This window comes from Triturus cristatus, chromosome 8 (assembly GCF_964204655.1).
Source record: "Triturus cristatus chromosome 8, aTriCri1.1, whole genome shotgun sequence".
NCBI classification, from domain to species: Eukaryota; Metazoa; Chordata; class Amphibia; order Caudata; family Salamandridae; genus Triturus; species Triturus cristatus.
In genome coordinates this window covers 96,029,556-96,043,461 of record NC_140591.1, presented here as the reverse complement: position 1 = coordinate 96,043,461, position 13,906 = coordinate 96,029,556, and the positions used below count along the sequence as shown (strand labels likewise).

General features: G+C 47.7%; 1 long non-coding RNA gene across 1 annotated transcript in view; it reads right to left on the bottom strand.

The window, feature by feature from the left end:
* The window catches only part of LOC146801619 (uncharacterized), a 56,213-nt gene extending 43,210 nt beyond the window's left edge, over positions 1–13,003 (bottom strand). Inside the window, exon 1 of the long non-coding RNA XR_014968055.1 lies at positions 12,879–13,003. This is a non-coding gene — a long non-coding RNA (uncharacterized LOC146801619). The remainder of the gene's footprint in view (positions 1–12,878) is intronic.
* Between the last annotated feature and the right edge of the window lie 903 nt (positions 13,004–13,906).

The following is a 13,906-nucleotide window of genomic DNA, read 5'->3' as shown; positions in this document are numbered from 1 at the left end:
TTACTCCAATGTCCTTTCCTGTTAAATCCCAGACCAGATTTGATACTGTTTTTCTGAAATCTAACCGTAAATGTTCTGCCGTCAGCAATGGAAACAATGAAACATTCAGATTTTGATTTGAAAAATTTCAATGCAATGTCTCCATCATTCGTTTGCAGCTCAATTCCCTTTGGGGTACAGCATATGGTGCAATTTAATTTGCACAGCAAGTCACGGACCAAAAAACACACCGGAATTGAATCACACAGCACAAACTGAAGGTTATCTGCAAATGTCCCTATCTTCACAGGCACTTCTTCCGTCAAAGAAATTGACATTCTCTTGTTTGCAACTTCTACAACTTGGATTGATTTTCCCGAGAGGGGTAGGTTTGGAACCTCTGTTGTTCTCACAGTCTAAAGAATGTGACAGTATGTCCATCTACATCAGCATTGACATAAGGTCCATTCTGGTTTATCTCGACGACTGTGCCAAGTGTACAGTCTTCCTCCCCCCCTAGGCACCGTCCTAAGGATGAATCTGACCCATAGTCATCAGGAGGCTCAAACACAGGATTTGTTGGATCGGGTGATTGTTATGGGGCACATTCTGCACAGCTTGTTGTAGCATGAAGGGCTGTAGTACTTGCATTACGGGACCTTGAGACCCTCCCATATTCTGAGATTAGGTTCTTGGCACATTCTGGGGTTGCACGACAGTTCCCTGTATCTGATTATATCCCCCATCTGATCTTGATTTACAGTATTAAGACAACATCCACGCTGCCAATGCTCCAAACAATTACAATAGTGACATGGAGTAGATTTCTTTAACGTGCCAACATCAACTCCTGTGTTTGAGTCGACTGTGACACCTCTACCTCTTCTTTGTCCCGAGAATCCTCCACTTGGCTGTATTTGAACTCCTGTCTAATATGATCCTTGCATTGGAGCAACAGTCCTTACATATGGCTAAACTTGATTACCTCTCTCGGCAGCCTTCATTTGAACCAACATCAACTTCTCCTTCATCTTTTTGTGTCTCGTTTCAATCTCATCGGTACAGTACTTTGAGTAACGCAGAGTTTCGTCAACATACTTGTTCTGCCAACAAATCAGATGCTGTTGAATCATAATGCTAATTTCAGGTCTCAAACCAGTCACAAATCTAGACACAAATTGTTCCATATCGTTCATCTCAAGTGTAACCATCCCACTGTACTGTTGTAAAGCCTGCAATAGCCTCTCACGGTACGCATGAACTGTCTCTTTGGGCTTTTGTTTCGTTCTATCAATCTTAATCCAATTAATATCCTGTGGAGCTACCTTAGCCTTAAGCCATGTAATCACCTGATTGTATTTTTTTATCAACACTGATGACGGGCCATGCATCATGGGATCACTCTCCTGTTCATCTTAAGGCCACTCTGTAGCTATCTTACATGCCGACCACAAATTACTAGGGACAACAATTTCAAATAACGTGTTCAAGTCAACCCAGAGCACCTACGAAATTTTCACAAATCAATCAACCTGTTTTTACTATTCTACAGGCTTCACGCACAACCTCGGAAAGTCCTTTGTAAATGCAGCAAGGTCACCTCTACTCCAAGGTACATAACCTCCACTAGGCACTTCTCATAGTGAGTAGGCTTCCATTCATTTGCCCTTTCCTCCAGAAGGAGGTGGCTCTTCTAATGTCTTTTTTGGACCTTCTTTTTTGACCATCTGTCTTCCTATTTATCTAGCATGCTCTAGACTCAAACGCCTGCAATTAATTCTCAAATGTGTGTTTTTAATCCAAGTATTTTCTTCTCTTCTATAGCACAACCACTATATGCAAGTCTGTGGCTCTTTTGCAAAGCCTTTCTTTGATCTAGGTCAATGTCATACCTTTGGGCTAATTCAGATAACTTCTCATGAGCCTGCCTTGCCTTTCCAGTAACGTCTTTAGCTATGAACATCAATTCATTGGGCTGGTAAGTCTCGATTTGATTAAAATCTCAACTACCTCTTATGATTTCATCCAATTCAGCTTTTAATTTAACCACATCGAGCAGATCTACTTTCACAGTTGACTTTATGGTTCCCTAACTTGGTTCGGTACTCTGACACTCCTTGGTATTATTGTGTTCTTTCAACCACGTCTCTCAATCTAGGACATCAAATATGCGATGACTCTCAGGGGTCTTCTGTGTACTAGTGGTTTCTTGAGGTGTGCTGTTACATACTCTAAGAATGTTTATGATACAGCCGAATCCAGACCTGCCAATCCAAGAAAAGACCTTATGTTTCTAGTCAGTCTGGACTGCAGAGGAATCAGCGGTAACTGCACCAGGGGTACTCAAGGGTTACTGGAGTCAGTCGAACAAATCTTATATTAGAACTCTCTGTTCTTGCTTGTGGGGTCCCCCCTACCCCTCTGTAACTACAGGCATTCTCTGACATTCAATGCCAGACGAGTTTGGATCATAAACGGGGACAACGAATGGGACCAATAGTAATGTAAGAGCATCCAGACTGTTTGATACAGGATTGGGATTGTAATGTCCTGAAGCTTCTGGTGCACATGTCCTCACTTCCTCCCTTACCACAGCCTGCATCATCTCTGTCAATATATTTCACAACACCAGGGTCAGGAGCCACAGGTGCTGAAGCAGTTTCAGAATTATTGGCCACATCCTGACTTTCCCCACTTCCAAGGGGTGACTTGTTCTTCGGAGGTGGACGTTCTGCTGACAATCCATCCAACAGTCTACCACTGGCATCACTATCACTGTCCTCATGCCTTTCCCTCCTTCCGTCTTTTTATCCTCTACTCCCTTTTGTTTCAGAATCACTTCATTCGCTCATCAATGCAGGGATTCATTTTGCTCCCTCAATCATGTCTACTCTTCATCTCTTTTGCTTTTCATCCCATTGTGCATCTTGGTAAGCATGCATTGCTGTCATCCTTTTCCCCTGAGATTGATCTCTCTGTTTCGCATGTGTTGCACGCATCCATGCATCAAGTGCTTCAAATTGGGTAGGTCTAGGTAATGGCTTCAGCCTAAACAAGATTCTCCTTAAATTATTAATTATTCTCAAATTGAATGTACCACAGCATGGAAATGCTAATGCACCCTCTTTCTCTGGGATCTTCTTGTGCCAATTTTTAAGCCAAATAATAGTGTGAAGCCCTAAATTCATCACCATATAATGAGCTGGCATATCCTCTGGTGGCGTTTCTACGCCCGTCCTGGTAGGAAGACAAGGGCCGGACTGGGAACCAAAGCCGGCCCTGGCAAAGTGCTCGGCCTGCCCCCCCGCGGTGCTTGGGGGTGCCGCCGAGCTCTTTGCCAGGGCTGGTTTTCGGACGATTTTGTTACAGGGCCGAGTTTGAAGCTATGCTGCAAAAACGGCCCTGTAACAAAAACGGCCCCAGGAGCCCAAAACCGTCCCCAACCCGTGCGGCACACCGGGGGACTGCCCGGTGCCCGCTACGGCCAGTCCAGCCCTGAGGAAGACCCACATCTCCTCTACTCATAACCCTGATTGCTTTAAAGCAGCTCATTTCTCTCTTTGTTTAGAAAAATCTACAGTACAATTTCAAACTCAAGAAATGTCATGTTTTGCAGCGATTTAACCTCCAACAACAACAATACAATACCAAATGATGAATACAACCAATCCCAGCGTAGCGTTACTCTAACCGACCTACCCCGGTGCTGCACACATTGACATCACTCTAGGTCTCCTCTGCTGTGCTCCCTGCTCCTCACAGCAGCTCACCCTCCTTCAAAGTCTCTCCATACACAATCACTCACTCAATCACTCACTCACACATTTACTTCAATTATAAACAACAATTGTCTGCTTTCCTGAAAGAATCACTAGAATACTCTCACCCAAAGAAAACACACACACACACATTCGTAATGAAACCTCGACTGGCGGGTATTCACCTGAATCAGTATAGTTTACTTCCTGCGCAAAAAGGTTTACCATACTATTCACAATTGTCCCATTCACACAAAGTTCCCTGTCTCAATTGAGCCGCCAACAACGTCTCACAACAATTTCCACAAAACTCAGCAGACAAATACAACATGGTGTCTTCTGCTTCTTATAATATACCCAGGATCTTAGGCCTCGTGGGACCCGTTAATAACTTTATCAACTTATCTCAACATTCACACGACTCTCACATCATCTCTGCAGGACATCACACAACCAACTTTTTCACCGCAATCTAATCATGATCCTCACACACACAACCATATTAATACTCCCATGGCACCGGAACTCTGTCTGTTCTCCAATTCTCGATCTTGGGCTCTAAACTAGGGATTCTGGGGTCTAGGTTTAGGCTTTTCTAGGTTAAGTTCTATGGGGCATATTATCAAGACAGGCGATAAAATTATCGCCGCTTTAGCGGCAGAAAACTGCCGCTAAAACGGCGATAATGGGCTTGATAATATGCTCTATGGAATTCCAATTGAAGCTCAGGTTAGATGTGAAGGACAGCTTAATTAAAATACATTCTCAATTCAAAAATATTAATATGTTGCCTTGTCAATGTTTGTTGCAAGTATGATATGAGCTAACAGTGCACTTCCTTAAAATATCTGTACGGGGCTTATATTTTGTTTCACGTGTGGCTCAAGCAGTTACAGTATTGGAAATGGCGAATCCATGTTCTAACATGTAATATCACAACATCCAACTGATCTTATGAAATGACTGACTTCTTAGCCAACCATAGATTTAATCCAGTAACACTTTGAAGTTTTAGGTTTTTGAGGAAACCTAAAAAAAAAATCCTTGCAAAAAAAAAGTCCCAGACTGAAGCATTGCGGTGAATGGAAAGCCAGGAATGGCTGAAGGTGTCACACGATCCTCACTCCACCGCCATACCGCAAGGCCTCTGCCCTAGTCTCTCTCCTTGTGCCATCCCACATTCTCTGTCCACTCTCCCCTTTTGGACTAGCCTTGTTGTTGCCTCTAGAACTACCGAAAGAGCAGGTATTCTGTGGGAGCGTTTGTAGAATATGTGTATATTCATGAGAGTCATGTAATTTTTATAAGTGCAGAGTAATAGGTGTGATCATGTAAGTGCTGAGTGATGGTGAAGAGTGTGAGTGAGTGCAGCATGAGTGGTGCGAGTGTAGGGTATAAAATGTGCCCATGTGAGTGTCTGGTAAACTGCATGAATGCAATGTGAGAGGAGGACCCATGTGAGCGTCAGGTGAGAGGAGTGCGTGCAGAATGAGAGGGGTGAGTACAGAGTGGTGTGAGCGGTCTAAATGCAGGGTGAGTGGTGTGCCTGTGTGAGGTACAGGGTGAGTGGCAACAGTGAAGGGTGATCTGTGAGAGTGACAGGTGAGTGCATGGTAAGAGGAGTTAGTGCAGAGTGAGTGGTGTGTCCCTAGGAGTTCCAGCAGACTATTGTCCCTGTGTGCAGGCAGGGTGAACAGAGTACCTGTATGAATGCATGCTGAGAGGTTTGTCTGTGTGAGTGCAGGATGAGAGGAGGAAGTTCAGAATGATCGGTGCGACCACAGGTTCACTGATGTGCTTTTTTGTGTGGTGTGAGTAATGTGTAAATATGAGTGAAGGGTGAGCTGTGTGAATCACAGGAGTGCCTATATGAGTGCAAAGTGAGGGATATGACAGTGTGAGAGCAGGGTGAGAGAGAGTGACTGCCGGGTGAGTGGTGTGACATATGAGTTTGGGTGCCAGTGAGAGTGCAGAGTGGCAGGAATTGATGCATGGTGAGTGATGTGCATGTTAGAGTGAGATTTCAGGGTAAGCAGTGAGAGTGACAGGTGAGTGAAGTATGATGTGAGTGCAAGGTGTGTAGTGTGTTCATGTAAGTGCAGGGTGAAAAGCGTGGGTGCATGGTGAGTGGTGTGAATGCAGTGTGATCACTGTGAGTGCAGGATGAGCAGTGTGCTCATGTGACCACAGGGTAAGTGAAGGGAGAACAGCGCAAGTTCATGGCAAGGGGCATAATGCAGTGTGGTCGCTGTGAGTGCAGGGTGAGTGGTGTGCTTGTGTGAGCGCATGGTAAGAGAAGGATGAACGATGTTAGTGCAGGGTAACAGCGTGAGTGCAGTGTAATGGCTGTGAGTGTAGCAAGAGCTGTGGAAAGTGACAAGTGAGTGGAGTGTCATGTGTGTGCAGGGTGAGTGGTGTGCTCGTATGATGGAAATGACAGGAGGAGGATGAATGGCGTGAGTGTCAGTTTCGGCTCCTCTGCTATACAGAGGAGCGTCACCTCACTGCTTCTGAGCAGTGTGAAGGAAAGGAAGTGTCAAATCATAATAACTTTGAGTTATTATAATTTTTTGCAGGTGGGCGGGGGGCGGTTGCTGCTTTACTCATGGAGCAGGCCAGGAGTTGTTAGCCCACTCCTAAGTGCCCTCTCGGGCCGCCCAAACCAGCCATGCACATTTTCCCCGTTCTTCATGCAGGCTGCATTACAGCCTGTGTGGAGAACAAACCCAGGCCCCCATTCCCTGGTTGAGCGTCGAACCAGGATGCTCAAAACCAAGGGGAGCCTGTCTGTTTTCCTGGCTTCCTGTCCCACGAGCAGAGCAGGAGCAAGGAGCAGAGACGCAGGACCCAGCGGCAAGGTAGGTGTACAGTTTTTATTTTTTTGCTTTACATTGCGCAACCTCACGTCTGCCGTCACCCTGCCACCCGCGAGTCATGCCGGACGCTGCTGTTGAGTGCATGGTGAGCAGTGTGAGTGCAGTATGATTGAGTGCAGGGTGAACATGAAAGGGAATGGTGAGCGGTGAGAATGAGGAGGGTGTTATCTGAATGCAGGATGTATTCCCAGACACCTGGGGGGATATGTACAAGCCCCTAAAGCCACCAGAGAGTCACTTTTTCTTTTTTATTCTTTTTTTATTGAACAGTTTGGTCACTTCTTTACATAGACACCTTAGCATCAGTTACACAGTTATGGAGATTTGATTGTTACACATCTGATCACTCTATACACAGCGAGACATAAAGGTTTTATGGTTATGGCAAATAGGTACGGCCATTTGAGTGTGTCGAACACCATGGCGGCGTTCAGCGAGACCAATATTGCGTCTTCTTGGATTGTGGCCATTCGCCCCAGTACGCTGTGTAACCGTTGTAGGTTTAAGGCTGTGTTTCGATGAGACATAAAGCCGGATTGGTCAGGATGTACAAGTTTACATATAACCTGATTTAGCCGGCTTGCCAGTAATTTCGCAAGGATCTTGGGTTCTGCGTTCAATAGGGAGATGGGCGGATAGGATGCGCATTCGTCTCTTGGTTTCCCTTCCTTGTGTATGGTGACTAACGTTGCTATTCTTTGGTCGCGTGGAAGTTGGCCACGATCTCCACTCTCCTCAAACATGTTTTTAAGGTGGGGGGCCAATTTGTCATGTTTAAGCTTGTACAGCTCGATCGGTAGTCCATTGTGACCCAGGGCTTTCCCTGGTTGGAGGTTCCTAATTGCCAGTGCTATCTCATAATTTGCTTGGTACTGTGTAGTGTTTGCCGTTCATCGGCTGTAAGGGTTGGTAGAGCAATGTCTGCAAGGAGTGCAGTTGAGTCCTCCTCCGGCAAGTCCGTACCGCTCCGATAGACCACTTTGTACTTGTCTGCAAACTCATTGATGATGTCCTGGGGGTCCGTTAACACAGCGCCAGAACTACTTTTTAGCTCCAGGACCAGCCAATGCGCTCTCTCCTTCCGGTCTAACCAAGCTATTAATTTGCCCGCTTTGTCTCCGTGGTCATATAGTCTGCCGTCCCTATCCCTTGCTAGGGTTTTGGCCATGTCTGTGGCGACGGCTTTATACACCGCTTTTTTCAGTTGGAATTGGGGGAACGTGTCCTGCCCATCCCCGTCACCCACTTCTTCCTCCAGACGGAGGAGATCATTTTCAAGGCGAGCCATGTCCTTAAACCTTTCTTTACGCGATCCAGCAATGACTGACAATGCTTGCCCCCTGATTACTGTCTTAAATGATTCCCAGAGAGTCGCAGAAGAACCGACCGACCCCTCATTTTCTTGAAAGTAGTGGTCGAGAGCTCTAGTAAGGGCGGCTTTTACAGTTGGATTGCGGAGATACCAAGGGTTGAGGGGCGCTGCACTACCCACTCTCTTGTCGCTCAATGTCAAGTGTGTCCCTATCGGTAAGTGATCCGAAATTTCCTTTGCCATGTGTCGTATTTCGCGTATTGTCGTTGCCTGTGGCACAGGCATGAGCATGTAATCTATTTTGTAGAAAGTGCGGTGTGATCCAGAATAGAACGTGTATTGCGCGCATTCAGGGTGTTGTGCTCTACAGAGGTCCGTGAGGTCTAATGCTTCTAGAAAGTTTGTGAGCCAGCTGCTCGCAGTGCCAATGTCTCAGGATGGGTATCGGCCGAGGTGGCCCGAAACATTTGAATTGAAGCCCCCTCCCTCCATAAAGTGGCCCTCTGGAAGCGAGAGTATGAAAGTACCCAGATCCTTAAAGGCCTGGGACTGTAGACCTGATGCCACGTAAACTGCTATCACCGTAAGGGTGCGTCCCTCCCATTGCTCAGAGACCGCCTAGTACTGCCCCAGTATGTCAGCCCAAGTGTGTTGTATGCTGAACGGGAAGGATTGCTTGAGGAGAACGCCAACCCCTCTAGATCCTGACGTGAAACTGGAGTGTGCCACGAGTTTGTACCCCCATCTATTCAAAACCTTACAGGTGTTTCCAACTAGGTGTGTCTCTTGGAGTAGCGCTATGTCCGGAGCATGCCGTTTTATGTACTGGAGCACAATACTCCACTTTACCTTGTCCCCTAGCCCGTTGACGTTCCAACTAAGGAGCTTAAGGCTCTTGTCCCAGTGCGTACTCATTTGTAGGCAGGAAGTGTGTGCTAAGTTCTCGCAATGTGCTACTCGGTCCTAACATTTGAAAGCGGATGCAACGTGACCATTGATTACCAGCCCAACAATCCACCTCCCAGAATCCCAATGAAAAAGAAACTAAAATCAACAATGAGACATCCCTGTAAAACATTCCCCCCCTCCCTGCTACCCTGCTGCGTATGTTTGAAACTACCCACATTCCCAACTAGCAGAGCGCCTGTCGCCCAGTGAACTAATCAACAATTATGGGGGGTATAGGTTGACACCGCCTCTGGCCACCCGAGGCCAAACCCCAGCCCCCATCAAGAGAGTGTCAATTGTGGTGCGCCAACAGTCCCGCAGCACCAACCCCTGCATCGGATACTGTCCCCTTATCACAATATCAAACATTATACGTTACTGATGTATCAGTGCATCGGTGCCACGAGGAATCAGAAGCAGCCCTCCCCCACAACTGTAGAAAAGCTAGCAATACCAGGAGTCCAATGTCATCCATATACCAAGCCATGGAGAGGAGTTCAGTCCCTCATTTCGTTGGGTGGCTCTCCTCACTCATGGGGCTCCCGGACTGGGAACTTCTGGATCTGGAGTTCGATCCTGCCCCTCCCTGGTGTGATAACGACTCCCACGCCAATTCATCACCTCCCTCTGCTGACGGGATAGGGGAGGACCGCCGTCCAACCACTGTTGGACCTCTGTAGGTGAAGTGAAGATCCATGATTTGTCGCCCTCTATGACCTTGAGCTTCGCTGGGAAGAACATCATATATTTGATCCCTTTCTCCCTGAGGGCCTTTTTGACCGCATCGAATGTGCGTCTCTCCTGTTGCACTCTCAAGGTAAAGTCCGGGAAGAACCGCACCATTGCATTTTCATATGGGAGGTCGCCCTTTACTCTGGTAGTTTGCAAAATGGTGTCCCGGACACGAAAGTTCAGTATGCGCACAATGATCGTGCGTGGGAGGGCCCCCAGATTTGGCCTCGGGATCGGGGCTCTGTGTGCCCTTCCATCGGAGAACAGAGGGGACAACCTCTTCGGCTTGAGGTGATTCATGCTCAGGTTTTCAATGAAGAGGTCCATACTTGGCCCTTCCGCACCCTCGGGCTCTCCCACCACGCGGATGTTATATCGGCGGGCCCTCCCTTTTTGGTCGTCCAGCTGCAAAGCCATTGGTTTGTGCTGGTGCATCAATGTCTGCACACGTTCCTCCAGTTTACGCGTCACAGTTTGGAGTTCCCCAATGCTCTCCTCGGTCGCTGTGACCCTGTCAGAGGTTTTACACATATCTGCCCTCATGAGGTTCATTTCTATTGTGACCTTATCGATCTTGGTTTTTAAGTTTGTGCCCACAGATTGGATCGCCACCATAATGGAGCTAAGTGAGGGTTCCTCTACGGTCGGCGCGTCGTCGGGCGCCCCTCCTCGGTGTGCAGGTGCTGCGGGATGCCCGTACGATGCTATCCGCTAGGGACCCTGGGCCCACAGACTGAGATTGGGGGCCCTCGCAAGCAGGCTGCAGCTCTCTTGGTCCGGGTGTCACAGCGGGCGCACCTACTGAATCCCCCCACTCCAAACAGCTACCACTAGGAGCTTATACAGCTGTCTGGCCTATACAGGGTTTAAGGCGCCCTCAGCAGGAAGCCTCACGACAAGTGCCTGGGAAGGCCGCGACTGGTCAGGGGAGTCACAGAGATGGCGGTATGCCTCCGCAGTTCATGTCCGCGTGGGCCCCCCCAGAGTCCACGCGATGGTCCGTCCTGGCAGCTGTGTGTCGCTGATAGCACGGTGCACACGCTACGCACCTCCGGGTAATAGCATCCCAGGCCAGGGGTCCGCAGCCACGTCCAGGCTGCACTCAAGAGCCCATGGGCCCCCGCAGTTCAGGGCCAATGTCTGATTCAGAGGCCGGGGGAGATGGACCAGCAGCACCTGATTCCCAAGCAGCAGTAGGGAGGGTGGGGCGCCTCCTTCGCCCCCCGGTACCTTACTGGATTAGTGCCATCCGTCCAGCGACTTCGTCTCCGATCTGCCGATGCCTTCGCAGAAGGGAGATCCTCTACCTCCGGGCCTCCGAGGCGCACTGGGAACAGGATCTGGGCAGCGCTGCACCCGGGGCCCGCCGCGCCCTCGTCCCGAAACTGTAGGCACATGCCGCAGACACCGGGACTCCAGTCGTGCGGCTCTCAAGCACCGTGACCTGTACGCCAGCTGGCAGATAACATGACTCCGCCCCCTTTTCGGCCGGGGCTCGTTGCTCGGCTCGAGGAAGGTCCTGCTCCCTTGCAGTCAGGATACTTCACCGACTCAGGCACAAGACGCCTCCTCAGACTCCAGGTACCTCCGTGGAGGCAGTGCCAGTCAAGTCCGGCCCACAGCAGCAGGATTTTGACCGGATTTTGCGGGCTTTATCACAGGTCCAGGTGGAGTAGCAAAGATACGCCACCATCACAGCCGATGCCAAGCCACGCCCCGAGAGTCACTTTTTCTGATGCTCCAGTGGCGTTCACTCCTGTGCCATTTTACAAGATGGAGTTAAGCCATTTTTTGTGGCTTAACGCCGCCTTCTAAATAATGCCCCTATTCATGCAGCACTTAGCGTGAAAGGGGATTGCAATGAGTGTTGCAGTGGGCTTTCCGCCACAACACCTATTGCTTTTTGACACCGCCCCATATTTGCAAGGTAAGGGGCAGCGCCAAAAAGTACCACCAGGGAATTCCTGGTCTTAAACTGGCGAGACGACGAGAAATTTGTATTTCTCCTTGTATATTCTTCTTTCTATGTGTGCTGTATTGTGCAGCACACATAGAGCAAATTGCATATTAAGACTGTTTATGTGCAGGAAGGTGTCCCTTCCTGCACATAAACAATCACCCCAACAGCAAAGACACTCTAGCAAAATGACGCTAGAGTGCCTGCGTTGGAGCTAGGTAGCTTTTTTAGCACCAGTGCTAGGGGTAATGCAGGAGTGCCATGCATTCTTGTAAGTACGGCGCATCCCTGCATTTTGAAATTGTCGGTGCATCCCTGCATTTTGAAATTGCCGGAGAGCGGCGTTACCAGATTTTGCATAACACAGCGCTCCGCCAGTTTCTTATACATATGCCGCTTGGAGTTTCAGATATAAGTTAAACTATTGCTATTATGGCATCAATCTGGGATGGAGGGTAAAGGAAATAAATAATGTGCTGATTCTGCAACAAACTTTCAGGGGCAGATCTACAAGAAACTAACGCAGCTCGATGCAGCAAGTAATTTTGCTGCGCCGCACTGCGTTAGTTTCGAAGTACAGGGATGCAACATATTTACAACAGTATGTCGCATCTCTGTGCTTCCCCCTGCGCTGGCGCTCAAACTGCAGCCATGCGCCGGCACAGGCACCCTTGCACCATGGTGTGCAAGGATGCCTGCGTCGTGTGGAGATTGTTTTTGTGCATGAAGGGGCACCTTCCTGCACAAAAACAATCAATTGAGGTGATTTCTCTTCCAATGCGTAAACATTGAAAGAGGAAAAAAACGAGGAGAAACGAAAACATTTCTCCTCGTTGCACCTCGCTACGCATTCTGACGCATTTCCAGAGTTACAATTTCTCGTAAATCTGGAAATGCATCAGTGGACATTGGTTTTGTGTGGGAACACCCACAGAAACACACATGTCATGCCCCTAACACGCACAGTGATGCGTGAACAGGGGCAATATTTACAAGCACAGGTTAAGTCACACAGGGTGACTTTATCTTTGCTTGTAAATATCACTCAGCAGGCTGCGCCACCGGTGCACCGGCGGCGCATGGGGTTTGTAAATCTGCCCCTCTATCTCCTTATTAGGGTTGCCAGCTTTTCGAATTTATACTGGCACCACCGGTATTTTGATATCCCGGACAGTAAAAAAATAAGCATTTGTGCATACTTGAAACAGCAAATATAAATAGCACTTATAAATATGTTTTAGGGTTGCATTAATGATTCATGACTAATAATTAGAGAAAACAAAGGCAGAAAGGTCATGTTACAAACGAATACATACCATTTTATTTACAGCCCTCTTCAGTGTCAAGGGGAGGTCTTTGCAGACTCCTTAAACAAATGGCCGGTATTTTTCTCCAAGAAAGGTGGCATCCCTTACTCGAGATGCCTTTTCTAGAAATGCATTCTCCCACTGTGGCAGTAAAATAAAATACAAAGAGGAGACATGATGTCACACTCTGTCCAATAGGGCGCTGTTCGAAGCCTTCCTTGGAGCAGAGTTGACAACGCAATGCCGATGGCGGCCCACTGTCGGCAGTCAGTGGAATTGCAGTCTATCGTCTGACGGAAATCTCGAATGAGGCCATGGTGAAGAAGACATGGTAAATACAAGTTACCCATGACGCATTGCGCGGAAGACCAACAGTCGCTACAGCCAATGATTGTTCTCTATAAGCATTAAGTATCCATTTTATTTTGCTCCTTTAACAAATAAATAGGCATTTCTTCATCACTCTTGATATCATGTAAATATATCGTTCTAACTGTCTTATGTAAATAATTTTGTAGGAGCCACAGTTCTTCATATTCAGAGTAGTTAGATATTAGCATTTCCCGATATTTAGCTGCCTCTTTATGACGCTGACGCTGATAAAGGAAACTATTCTATTATCTGAAAGGTTTCATTGGGTTGGAGACCGTAATAATTTCATGAAAAAAAGATGCAGTTCTGAGACCATAGGCCTCCGTTTTGCAGTGTAAACGAATAAAAAAGGGTGAAAATCCATAGTATCATCAACATTTTGTTTTAGACCTGTTTGCGCTAGCTAGTGTACAAGCAACAGCTATTGTTTCGCGGTGAAATTATAGATGTAAAACATGTTGGGGGGAGTGCGTCGGAAGAAAACCCGCTATAGAACTTTTTGTCTATTTTGTTTGCCTTTCATCTGCAAGTGACTATATCCCGGTCGAAGTGCATTAAAAAACAGCATGAGATCTGTGATGCTGTATGCAAAGGGGGTGGGGTCAATGAAAGTGGGGGTGGGGTTCAGTGACAGTGGGGTGGGGTCACCGGTCGAAGTGCGTTCA